This window comes from Terrapene carolina, unplaced genomic scaffold, assembly GCF_002925995.2.
Source record: "Terrapene carolina triunguis isolate 2854851 unplaced genomic scaffold, T_m_triunguis-2.0 Scaffold66, whole genome shotgun sequence".
Lineage (NCBI taxonomy): Eukaryota > Metazoa > Chordata > Testudines > Emydidae > Terrapene > Terrapene triunguis.
In genome coordinates, this window is record NW_020664417.1 from 20,654,326 (window position 1) to 20,668,697 (window position 14,372).

Sequence of the window (14,372 nt, forward strand, 5' to 3'; positions counted from 1 at the left end):
GAGAATTTTTTCCAGCAGTCAGATGAAATGTATCATTGGGCTGATGAAAGCCTGGCTTGGCTGCCAGTTGACGTCCAGGCCAAAATCTAAGGTGATGGTTCTGACTTATGAAGCCCTAAATAGGCCCTGACTGCCTTAGAATCCACCTCCCTCCTCATAAAAAGAACAGGAGTACAGAAAAACTTCAAAAACAGACTCCAACGAGAGACTGCTGAGCTGGAATTGATATGCAAACTAGACACAATCAACTCAGGATTAAATAAAGACTGGGAATGGCTGAGCCATTACAAACAATGAATCTATCTCCCCTTGTAAGTATTTTCACACTTGCTTCTTATCAAACTGTCTGTACTGAGCTATCTTGATTATCACTTCAAAAGTTTTTTTTTTCTCTTACTTAATTGGCCTCTCAGAGTTGGTAAGACAACTCCCACCTGTTCATGCTCTCTGTATGTGTGTATATATATATATCCTCAATATATGTTTCACGCTATATGCATCCGAAGAAGTGGGTTGTAGCCCACGAAAGCTTATGCTCTAATAAATTTGTTAGACTCTAAGGTGCCACAAGTACTCCTGTTCTTTTTGCGGATACAGACTAACACGGCTGCTACTCTGAAACCTCCCTCCTCATGTTAGTTTGGATCAGCCAAGACACTAGTATTCCTCTGTTTATACAAGGGGGGGGAGGGCTGGAGGGAATGTTGGGAGCGCACTCTCAGTGAGATGTCCTTTGGAACTCACTCGACTTGCTACAGCCCAGATCTGATGACATTCAGAGCAAGGCCTATCTTTTCAAAAACTTCTGATGTAGTTTAAACCAGGTTAGGGTTAGGCAGATAGCTGGGGAGAGGTTTCCCTGAGCTGAGTTTCCCAATTTTGTACATAACTGTTGTCTAAACAGTTGTTCATGCATGAAAAAACTACATAAGCACATTTTAGAAACTGAAATAAATTCATAAAAGCTGTTAAAATACATCAAAGGGGTCACTGTGCAGGTGACAGATACAGGCTTATGTCCATCTTACCCCATATGTAGAATGCCTGGATAGCTGTAAATGGCACGTAGCACAAATAGAGTGGGATTTCAACATTCCACCATCTCCTAGTTTGAGGGCCAGTTCAGAATGCTCAGTATTGCCAACCTCAAATGCTCAAAAATCATGAGATTGGCTTTAAAATCATAAGATAATGAAAAAGAATAGATTTGGTTTTCTTTTTATTTGCCTTCACAAAGATACCATGTCTGCTTCTTGCTTGGAGGAGAGGAAAGGCAAAGAACTTCTGACTAATGTGGTGGCTCAGCGGACACAGAAAGGGCTAGTCCCACACAACAGCCAGCCTGAATCAGGGTAGCAGCCACAGCGGCAGCATGAGGCAAGGAATAAAAGCAGTGTTCCTGAAAAGTCGCCTGGGACATGTTAGAAGACTTTGACCCCATGTGCTGTAAGCACATGAGAGCACTTGGAATCAGCAGAGGCTAGTGCCACCCACATAGTGGCAGATTATCTGCAGGGCACTTGTGGTATCTCTGCCTGTACAGAACCATTACTTCATTGACTGGGGAGGCAGAAATTGTGACCATCACTGTGAAGTGTCTAAGCTACCTGTTCTCCAACATGTACATAGGTCACATATTCAGCACAGCAGGAGCAGCTGTGATGGAGTTGAACCTCTTCTCCCCGTGGAAGTTTGAAAGGCTGCCTTTTAATAAAAATGAACAAACCCCTTTGCCCAAGGACTAGGCCCTGAGAACACTGCCAGGGTAATGAGACAATGTGTACAAGGACCACAAAATAGGATGAAGTTATGTAGACAGCATGTTTGTAAACTATGTCCTGCTCCACAGTGCTCACTAAATGTAAGAACACAAGCTGCCTTTTTTTATTCTAAACTGTGAGCAAACTGAAGTTTTCAATGGCAAACTTAGCAAGAGACCTTTTTTGGTGCATTTTCAAGCTACAATGCCATTTATTCAGCCTCTCTTTTCCATAGTTCATTATTAATTTTAACAACAAAACACGAGATACATGGCTGGACTTTTACACACAAAAATTAATGTCTACATAGATGGATGGAAGTCACCCCATTCATTGACTTGTTTCATTTTCAGCTTACAATTTCAAATATAATTCACATAACCAATCTTTAAACATTGTTTGCTCCCAGTTAACATTACAACTAGCACTAGTTGTTCAAGTAACTGATTTTCTGATTCTTTGGGAATTCAGAAAAATCGAACAAAAAATTCAACATTGTTGGCAAATGAGAAAAATGAAAAAAATTCATTGAGCTTGAGCATTTTTAACATTTTAAATAAAATTGAAATACCTTTTATTTTGAAATTTCATTTGGAATTCTAAAAGCAAAATTTTTTTTTGAAAAAAACCTGACTTTTTTGTTTTGGTCTGACACAATTTGGTGAAAGCAACACGAATTTGTAAAATGTTTTGGTGCCACTGAATCTGCAGTTTTTTCCTCTGGGGAAAAAAAAAGTCTAAAAAATGTCATCCATGTGTAACTACAACAATTTCAATTTATGCAAAGATGGTTATCTTCAGTTTCATAAATCAAATTAGCTTGCATGATACAGGGGACATTATTAAAGGAATTACCATATAGTGCAAAAAGCATTGTTTTTAGCACATCTCTTATCTTCTGCCCCATATACCTCTGAAATATGTTTGAAAGTTTCATTATTAATACAAGTATCCTTTTTTACATTTCATGCATTTTCACTGAACTGAGACATTATTTCAAAGTCTCTTTATCAGTTTAATTATAAGCAAACATCTTGTCTAACTACTCTCTGACATATTATGGTTCACAGGATCTGGTAATTAATAATAAAAAAGAAGCTAGGACTAAGAAGTCATATTTAGAATTGCAACATGAGCAAATCCCATTTTGTGTCCCCCATGTCTGATGATGAAGAATCACTTAAAACAATGGGGGCATGGAACCATGGTGATTTTGGTATTTTCATTTTAAAGCTCATTTCTTTTGAGGGGTTCACTATAGACATTTTATTATGTAACAGGTTAAAACTTGTCACCCAGGTTCTTTGTAGTATCCAAAGGTGACTACAATTAAAAAGGAATGAAACCAAATAAACAATAGAGGTAGACTGATCAAGTGTTGCAGCAAACATAGGGCTAGATACTGCAGAGCTTTAGTCACATGAGGAACTACTACTCATGAATAACAGTTTGCAAATTCTGGCCCATAACAAAAATCACTTACTCAACCGCAAGATTAATTATCAAGCCCTAAAGAGAACTTGAAAAATCACATTTCTTTCTGAAAAAATTCAACCTGCAATAGTTACAAGTAACACCTATGTTTATTATATCTGAAATAAGTTTGTTAAAAGAAAAAAAATTCTGTATTTTTTCAATTTCTTTAGTTTGTGTCCATTTGGCAACATTTTGTACCTAATTCAGTTTTACTGTTTCACTTGTATAGATAGCCTGATCCAAAGCCCACTGAAATTAATGCAATTATTCCCACTGACCACAGATCATACTTTGCTTGACTGTATAATTATCCCCAAGGGTGCAAAAAACAAACAAAAATGGATTTTTTAAAAAAAAAATCCATGATATAAAAATGTTATTAAAGCTAATGTTAAAAAAATTATATAATACATAGGTTGTGAAAAGAGCGTCTGTACATCTGGTACAGTGCTTCGATTATCCACAAATGCAAAGTTTGTTTTTAAAGTCATATGATACATATAGTACATAATCAGCAATTACCCAAATTTAGGTGAATAGATTTAACAATACAGTTTAGATATTAGACTCCGAATACTCAGGAACATCACTCATGAAAAGTTGTACAGAGATTTGGTTGTGGAAAGCAAAATATATCAATGAGTGGAGATTGTCCCTCAGTAATTGAGAATTAGGATAGGTTGCCCATTTAGAATACTTAAAGGCCACTCCCTCCAAATTAGACTTTAAAAAAAAAACCCAGTCCATTTTCTAAAGTTCCAGTTGACCACATTCCTAATTCAGAATTCAACTAGAAGCAGACTTAACTCAGAACCTAATGCTAATGTAGGAGGTTTTGTTGTATTTAATGTTACCTACATTTTGTTATCACTTGGCTCAATGCTTCAAGAATCTGAGCCAAAGCTGTTAAACTGTAATATCCATGAGGTTCAGGTTTCTCTTTCACCTGCAATACTGTACTCTCAGTGTTATGCTAATGCATCTCCTGTAGTATAACCAGGGCCGGCTCTGGCTTTTTGGCCGCCCCAAGTGAAAAAAAAACAAAAAACAAAACGGGGCGGCCAGAACGGCAAAGCAAAAAAAAAAAAAAACCCGGGGGGGGGGCGGGGGGGGGGGGGCCGGCGTGGGGGGGGGGGGAGGAGGAGGGAACGGGCGGGAGAGAGAGAGAAGGGGGCGGCCAGGGCTACAGCAGGGGCGCTGCCACACGGCCCCTCCCGCCGCGCCGCCTCCTGCCGCGAGGGCTCCGCTCCGGTCGGCGGGGAGGGAAGGAAGAGGACTGCCCTGCAGGGCGCTCTGGTTCTCTGCGCCGCCGCCCCCTACAGGGCTGCCGGAGCGGAACAAAAAAAAAAAGTGGCCGTGCCGCCCTAGGATTGTTCGAGGCGGCATTCTGCCCAATCTGCCGCCCCAAGCACCAGCTTGCTCAGCTGGTGCCTGGAGCCGGCCCTGAGTATAACAAAGAACCCCTAATGACAGAAGCACAGAGGCCTGAATGTCATTTACATCTATTTGTTATAGTCAAGGTCAGCAAGAATGCACCTGGAAAATGCAGGCACTGAAACCTAGGCAGTCGACATGCAAATGGTTTTCTCTGATTAGCTTATTTTGAACAACAGATTTTTTTTTAGGCTTCATAATAAAGAAACTCTTAAAGGTCTTGCACAAAAAAATCATAATCAGATATTCATTTAAGTAAGTATATCTTTCCTGTGGTAACAATCAGAGAGATACATTTTGGAGCAATTAGAAAGAATTGAAAAATTAGTTTTAAAATACATTTGTAAATAAATTGGCTGAAACATTTTTATTACTATAGGCTTCCTACACTGCTTTTTGTTTAAGGGAAGGGACTCCTGATTAAGGGATAAAAACAATCCAAAATTACTTTGTAACTGTTGCAACCAATGTGATTAATCAGGGAACAGAAAGAGCATTCATTGGTTTTACTGCATGGAGTAGGGCAAGTCCTGAGTCTTGTAAATAGTATGAAGAATGAGCTGTGCCATGTTCCTACGCAGTATGCATTATTAACGTAAAATACATTGAAAGACATCATAAATGTGTTTTTAAAATCAACATTTTGTATTCCTATTATAATTTCCCTTTTTTATTCTCTATACCAGTCCAAATCCTTGGGGATAGTCCTCTCAGCCAGCCAACAGAATAACTAAGGGCTTTTCTACACAGCGCAGCAAAGAACGCTATCGGGCTCTGATTTGTAAAGCTCTTTAACGCGCTACATTTTAGCTGCCCCGATAGACCCTGCTGGTGTGCTCTAAAAGGTACTTAGTTCATGTCAACATCCATGTTAACGCAAACTAAGTACCTTTTAGAGCACACCAGCAGGGTCTATAACATGCTGTGCAGTTACAGAACAGCATGGTATAGAGCCATATACTGCACTCTTGGCTCCAGCAGATGGCTGGACAGCCTGAACAAGAGAACAGAGAAGGCTTCAGAGACCTAACATATTTTATACACACACTATTGCCTTTGTAGCACCATGTGATAGATGTCCCGATTTTATAGGGACAGTCCCGATATTTGAGGCTTTTTCTTATATAGAAGCCTATTACCCCCCACCCCCGTCCTGATTTTTCACACTTGCTGTCTGGTCACCCCATGTGAGGCACCAACATTAGGCTGGCCTGAATTCCCACATGCAACAGTCCAACCTTTGTAGGCATATAGGACAACTGATTCCTGTAGGAGTTCCAAGGCTAGGTGGTGGTGTTTTTTAGACAGGGATCACAGAGCCCTTCTCTTTGAACTATTTGGAGATTCCTTAGAGTAAATTCTCCTAAGAAAGGAAATCTTGTGGGGGGAGAAGTAAGAGTCATCAGTTTCACTATCCTCTGATGTAGGGGGATTGCTCCTGAGAAAAGCCTGTAAACATTTTTATACATCTAAATAGATATAATTTTTTAAAATCTATGTGGGTGTAGCCTGTAGGCAGCATCTACACCTAAGAAATGATTCTTGTCAGACTTAGGTAGGATAGACTTTACTAATAATATGCTCAGCTTCTAAAAAGCTTTGCCCCACAACTGACAATCATTTCTCTACATTCACATATACAAAACTGACAGGACTATGGTTGTACCTGTAATAAGACCATGTCCCCAAAACTTTACATCCCCCATTTATACAGAAGAAAAAAATTCTTCTCAGGGCAGGTCTTTGCAGATATAAGTTGTCACAGGTTCAGGAACTTAGGGTCTGCCTCCTCAAGTTTATAGTTAAAACAGATTTGAAATGTTGCTCTAGTTAATATTCCAGAACACTATTTAAATGCTAATATCAGACCAAATATTTGTAGATTCAATCTTTCAGGTTGTTTTACAACACAACCAGCACAGGAGAAAAAAAGATTGTGTCTTTTAATTTCTCCCTGACAAAGAACTTTTGTAAAATCCTCATGCCAAACAGAACTTTCATCTGGTCTGAAATTAAAATTTATTGAGTCATAATCAGAACCAAATAGATTAAAATTAACTTCCCGCAATTTGAGCAAATATCTATGATTAAGTATTCCTCCACTGCCAGTCCAAAAGAAATAAGCTTTCAATGTGCATTATTTGGCTTTGATTGTCAATGTCAATCAAAATTTTGCATGCACACTCTTACCCCTTACAGACAAGACAAGGCTTTAATCTTCTTGATGTAACAGGTAGACTGGCAAGCTCGTTCTCCCATTTGTACATTAATAGCAGGCCAAAACAGTAAATCTATGGATCTATGCTTATATGTTTCAGCTCAGTATGTCCTGAGTTATTTTTGTCATTTCTGATTTCAGTGATCACCATTCTTTCACCTTTAAAGCATGTGTCATCCATCACTGTAATGTCCAGATCTCTAGCACTGATTCAGTAAGGCATCCCTATTCAGGAAGACAACGAGGAGTCCGGTGGCACCTTAAAGACTAACAGATTTTAGTCTCTGATACTTGGCTATTCAGGAAGGACCTGTAAGCACCTGTTTAAGAATGTGCTCGAGTCCCATTGACTTCAAGGGCACTTAAAACACATGCCTAAAGAAAGTTAAGCACATGAATAAGTATTTTTGAATGGGGATGGGTATAATCTTGAGCTTAAGTGCTCAAGATACAGATAAATTTATTTTGAACAGCCACCAAAGACAATTTCCAGTAATATGGATAACTGAGGGTCTGGTTTAGCTGCAACCCTTAGTTGTGTCAAATTCATCTTGTGCCTCAAATGACTTTGCCATATCATCACAGTCTGCCAGAAAAATCTGTTCAAATGCCAACAAATGGCATAACCTTACCTGATGTTAGTTTATCCTCAGTATTGCATTTCTGCAGGCACAACACCATTCTGTGTAGCCTTGGTGATGCTGCCACACCATTATTAATTAGTTTAAACACAGAACTCCATTGTAACTTTTCTCTCATACATGTACTGATGGAAGCACTTACAGCTAAATCATACTGGGTATCTCTCTTTCTTGATTTGTGCAAAATTATTTTCATGGAAATAAGAGGCCTGGATGCATAAACTACTATTTTCCCTATTTGGAGTTACACAGCCCAAGCCCTCACTTGACTTTAAACTTTCACATCCCCTCTTTATTTATATCGCATATAGTGCCTGCACTGGCAACTTATGGCTTCATTTTGCTGGAGGCAGGATCTTGTTGGGTCTCATTTAAACTCTGAGTTTCATTTACTGGTGCCAAAACTTCTGTGAGGTGTAGTTTAAAATTGGCATGGTAAATCAACACTGAATTCTTTTCTAACTTGGCATGAGTGTTTGGCGGCCTTGTTTCAGAGATTGCTGATATTTTTTCGAGGTTGGGTCTGAGGCCCTTAGCTCAGAAAACGTGACTGAAATACTTTAATTCAATTGCTCCGATGATGAATTTATCACGTTTTAACTTACCCCCCCTCCCTTTTTTCCCCCTAGTTCTTTGGATCATGACATATAGAATACGTTCTTCTGTGATAGCTCCAGACACCAATATTTCATTCATAATTGCTACAAATCCACGGATTCCAACATGTTTTGCACATTTTCTTTTAAAGTATTTTCTGGGCTTAATAATACCAAAGGTTTAGTGGGCAAATCTGTATCTCCTCAGTGGGGTATTAAACAGGGTTATCAATGAACTTGTTCTGTACAGTTTTATCTATCAGTACCTAGGTGGAGCATCCAGATATTGAAAAACTAGGCATCAGCTAATTTACTTGTCATCAAATACAAGCATACAGTAATGCTCTTCCTTGATTGCCAAATTCAGATCTCCTGAATCTAGATATAGTCACAGCTCTGCCTTGCATGGTTTTTCCACTCCTACAATGGAGTTTATGTACTGTTTTCCTAAATTTTTTATTCTCAAAATCTTTTTAGCCAATATATCTTCCAGTGCAATTTGGATTTTTCATGGAGCATGTAGAACAGGATTCACTTTCATCTTGTATTCCCAGGAAACTGCTCTGTTCCACGAAATGCATCTTTATAGTCTTCCATTAGGTCTTTTAGCTTAGCAAGCATTAGTGGCACTGGAACTAGGGTGTCTCCCAGCGTTATCATCAGTGTGATCAGTTTAAGATTCATGCATGCTCTGAAACCAAACACTGATATTATCTCTGTGTCTACAAGGTAGAATTTTAAATATTTCATCTTCTTTGTGCTTACATATTATAGTGCATCCCATATCTTGCACATCCAGTGAGTCAGTTCCACAGCCAAACATTTCTTAGGTAGGAGGTATAAGGGGCTTTGAGAGTTTTATCTGTTCCAATTCTTTAGTGGGTATTACACCAGTGATCAATTTATACTTAACCTGGTGACATTTTTCCCTATTGGTAACTTCTGTGAACATGGCTCCATTGGGCTGTTGCAGCCAAAGCTCTCTTTATTCCTGTCACGGGCATATGTCCACAAATACATCATCTGTGCTGTACTGAGACTGCTGAACCATCACATGTATTCTTTTGGATTTGCACATTTGTGGATTTCCCTTTTTACACCTGCAATATCTTCGGGGCCTGGATGTTCATCTTTGACTTTTGACACGTGACTCAGCTTCTCCCCTTTCCTTAGGAGTTTGTTGCTTGCTTGTTGACATTAGATACTTCTTGTTTTTCTGTCTGCATGAAAGCATGGGGAAATGTTGCTACTCCAAATATTGCCTCCTCCTGAAAGAGAGAGATTTGTGGGCGGGCTTGTGCCATTTTATGAGTGCCAGCAATGACTACTGCTTTATTTAAATCAAGCTCAGCTCAGCTCCATGATTTATCAGCTTTTCATGGATTTTTGGTGGACTTCTCTCAAACATTATTGGGAACAGGGCAGGCTTCTCTCCTGTTCTGAGATCCCTTGCAAACAGCCGTGGACACCTTTTCGTTGGTTATTACCTCTGAGTTTTATTCATTACCTTCACCAAACCATCACCACAATCCTGTGTAGCAAGTCTTCAGCTTTCTCTAATCCTCAGGCCTTTCTCCAAGGAGAGAAAGAAAAAGAGCTCTCACCACCTTAAGACTGTTCTTCCTCTGAGCTCTGCTAGCCCTTTGCACTTCCTTCCTGTGCTTCTAACTAGTCTCTCCAGCTAGCAGAATAATTAGCTCCTTAGCTCATCAACTCCCAGTTTGTTTAGGCAACTAAGTACTCTCCTCCTCCATCAGGCCATTCTTGGTGGAGCTAATTAATGCTTAAATTATCAGAGTGCTGGGTCAGGTACTGACTCTCAAAACTCTGCAACAACTCCTCCTGTCAGAAAACCTTTCACCCATGTAAGTCAATGCACAGTCCTTATCTAGCAACCTTAACACTGTTACAAATATGGTTTCACTTGGACCTTGCCCTCTGTTACAGAATTTTAGCATGCAAACAATGTGTTTATGTTTGGGGAGACATATTTAGCAAACCTATTGTAGTATGTCATCTTTTTTTCTTATCAACTAACATAGGTATCCAAGTATTACATATGACTCTACCTTCCTCTTCAACCCAGATTAGTCAATAGCATTTTCCCTTCTCAGTTGTGGATTTCAAGGGTCTCTTGAAAATATGCTCTGAATGCTTCTTGAGTTTCCAACACTGCTTATGTAGTTTCATACTTTAATTCTGAGCAACTGAACTCCAGCAAACGTCAGGACTGTGGCCTATCATCCTTTCTTAGGCACTTTGTCTTGATGGTACTTCTGAGGCCAAGTGATGTTTCTGACATTATGCAATATTTTTGTTTGTTTGCATGAGTATAACCTGTAGGCAGCAGCTACACCTAAGAAACTATTCTTAGGCAGCGAGAAAGAAAAGAGAAAGATTTAGACCAGATTTTTCTGGTGGAATCTCATTTAGTGTCTGAGAGGGAGTGAGACCTTATGTTACCCAACAGTAACTCATATGACCTGGAGAAAGAATGTGATAAAGAAGAGCTTGACAGGAAAGAAGGGAATTTAAAGTTGTAAAACAAGTGGTAGGGGGATGCATCTTGCAGCTATAACAAAGAAAATGCATGAACTAAACCTGGGTAGTTTTTCTTGGGAAATGTGACCAGGACAAATTAGGAATAAATCATATGACACTTAATAATTCTTAAGACAGTACCACAACTTCTCCACTTCAAAACCCTGTAAAGATTATGTGAGCACTGTATTAGAATAAGCTTTTAAAATACTTTCATGGGGAGAGGGGAGAGAAGAAGAAACAAAAATAATATAAGCTCCCTACCTCTTTCCCCCAGGTATCTATTTGTGACTCAGAGCTGAGGTGAGAGGATCTTTGAACATGTTGCTTTTGTAAGCCTACAAGTGCAGGCAGGTGTTTATTATTATTCTCTGCACCCTCTTGGAAGTAATAAAATGCAAGCTGAAACATCAGCACACTGTTGCATCCCCTAAAACCCACAAGGAGAGAGAACCTCTGAATGTTTCATTACATTTTTTTATTTTATATTTTATAAGATGCTGCAGGGTATGAAAAGGAAACCAAAAGTAAAGGTTAAAAAAATGGAAGTGCAAGAGAGGGATCATACCTGAAATTGAAAATAAGAAAATAATAGTGTCCATCCATTCTTGTGGAGAAACAAAATCATAGAAAATCCTTTAAAAATCATTAGTTGGGAGAAATGATTTAACTGAAAACCAAGCTGACTAATTATATTAGATCTGTAAAGAACAGTTGATAATAATGGGATCAAACCAATTCTGCAAGTGTGATAAATTGAGGGAAGGGGCTAATGAATTTACATAGGAAGTGAGAGGAAGGATGGCCTTGTGGTTAAAGCACAGCACTGAGATGTGAGAGATCTGGATTCTCTTTCCTGTTTGGTCGTACACTTTTTGTGTGAAGTTGTGCACACACTTGCCTACCTCCCAGGGGATAAATTCATTAGTGAGGTGCTGTTGAGTGCCAAAGAAAATCCTATAAATAAAATAATTTAACTTTAATACAAGAAACACAAAGGATGACAAATGGGCAGATTCTTGGCCTTGTTAACCTGTTTTTCATAAATCTTGTAAAATAAAGAAGAGTTAAATGCAGCATTTCCAGCTGGTAAGGGACTCCTACGGTGGAGGGGAATCTTTTTTAGCATAGAGCTGCTGTAATGGCTCCCATGACACTCTCTTCCCAGTTCCACTGTTGGGGTGGGGGGAGGGTGTCTGAGAAGAAGGGGGTGTGACGTGAGCCTCATCTATCCCGAGTTATTGAAATGGACCCAGGGAGCTGTTTGGTCACTAGTATATCACTCTTGCCAGTTTTCTAATTGGCCAATTGCAGAACCAGCCCAATGATTTGGTTGGGGAAAGGGAAATGGCTTCTTTGCACTGCTTTTTTCTGAGGCTTTGTCATGCTGGCAACTGAATGACAAAAGTCGTGTCTTTCACAGGTGTTAAAAAAAAACCCACGAAAGACAAAAGTTTTATCAATGACAAGTGCCAGTGTGAGCAGCGCTTTGTCAGCAGAAGTGCTCGCCTGCTGACAACGCTAACGCCACTCGTTGGAGGTGAAAGTTTTGTGTCGGCAGGAGAGTTCTTTCCTGCTGACAAACAGCGGCTACACTGTGAGCCCTTTAGCGGCTGCCGCTAAAAGCTGCATAGTGTAGACATAGCCTGAGTCAGATGCATGCAGTGCTCTTTGAGTGATGCTCAGAAACAGGGCCAAAGTTTCCTAGCAAAGGCTCCAAACAACAAAAATAATACTATTATTATTAATGACATACTAATATACTGTGCATTGCACATAGCTGACATATTAGTAGATTAATAAGGCCTGCACAGTATTGTATTTACCTTCCCTTAATAATACAAACTGGTACTGAGGCCACCTCTATGCTATAAGATTCTCAGACACAGAGAAAGAAAATTGTACTGTACTAACATAGTCCAACAGATTCCCCGATCAGCTTATTCTGTCCATTTCAGTGGAGTTGCCTGAAGAACAATGGAAAACACTTTAAAAAACAATGCTCATACTAACAGGAAATTTTGTATCATTTGTCTTTAATATCAGTCAGTTTATGCATGGGTTTTTCATAATTTTGGCATATTTAAAAATTATCAGAGAAATGTATGTTTCAGAAAGGCCTTTTTCCCTCACATCCTATCATTTTATTTGCTTTGTTTGAGAGAAATTGGGTAACATTTTCCAAAGTGCTTATGTGACTTAGGAGCCTAAGGTCCCATTTTCAAAAATGAATTAGCCACTTAGGAACCTAAGTCAAACTAACTTTCAATGGGCTAAAAAAATTTCATATTTAGTTGTTGATGTGTCTTGTAATGGGTCCAGCATACTTTTGGGTTCTAATAGCAGGTAATGAATGCTTTAAAATTACAGTCCACATACATGTATGTTTGCAGGTTGCACAGATAAAGGAGGAGTTAAAAGAGAAAAATGCACATGGAATGTATAGTAAAAGTACTCACTATTCTACAATGACAGTTGCTGACAGTAATTAGGAATTTAAGAATTTTACTCTGCTTGCCCAGTTTGGATCATTTTTTCTTTGGATTTTCTATAAAAAAAAAAATAGTATTTTCTATATCTGTTAGGAAAATTCTGAAATTTGGAAATGATGAACAGGACATGATTTTAATAGGGGATTTCATAAATATGGCATGTCAAATAATACAATTCAAATGTGGACTGTATAAAGTAAATCTATTGTGCATTTTGGTATAAATTCTTACTGATGTTTCTATAATAGTGAAGATATCCTCTTAGAATTTTACTCCTAAACTGTTTTATGTAATTTCAGAATCACAAAAGCGCAAAATGCTAGAAGGCAGTAGTCTCCCTTGTAGACTGTGCCTTTATTGGAAAAGTTTCACTTTTTAAAAAATTACTTTGCCTGGGGAAATGATCAAAACTCCAGAGCAAACAAAATCTGCCAGACAAATGATGTCTTGATGTTTGATCAAGTTCAAGGCATTAGCAATATCATGCAGCATAATTTCTGCTTTTTGAAAAACAATGGAGCTCGTTTAGAAATTGGGATTCCCTGGAGAATGCCACATGACTGCAGGCTATTAATTATGATGTTCTATTGTTATCTTTTGTTCAGAACAATAGTGCTCCTGAGGTCCTGTGGAATTTTTCTCCCATGGAAGGTGTCAGGTTTTGATTAAGCATCATTACATACAGTTCATTAACAACGTATCTTAAAATGAGTTCTTGATTGAACATTTTTATTGGCCATTTAATATAATTTATAGTTTCTGTTGAAATTTCACATACAACATTTGCCAAGCTAGTTGTTATATTTTTTTCATTAAACAATGGCATTTGGGGAAAAGATCTCATTTTTTAAACAGTAGAATGGATTATTCAAAAAACTGATTTTGAATATAGTATATCTTGAAAAGAATTATTCTGCTAATGATTTTTACTAATGGTGCTACCGCACATGGGTATAGGAGTGCCAATATGAATGTCCCAGTTCAGGTTTGTTGCACCTAACTAAGGTACCTAATGTTTTAAATCTGACCATCAATATAAACACACTATATTTTGGAAATTAATGAGTTTTTGCTAATAGAGTTTTATCATTGTAAATGAATAAATTCTAGCAAATCTACAAAAAAAGCCTATAAAGAGTATGTTTGCCTGAATATTACTATAGGGAGCACAAATATTCTCAAACATATAGATCAAAGGCCAAACTCAAGACATA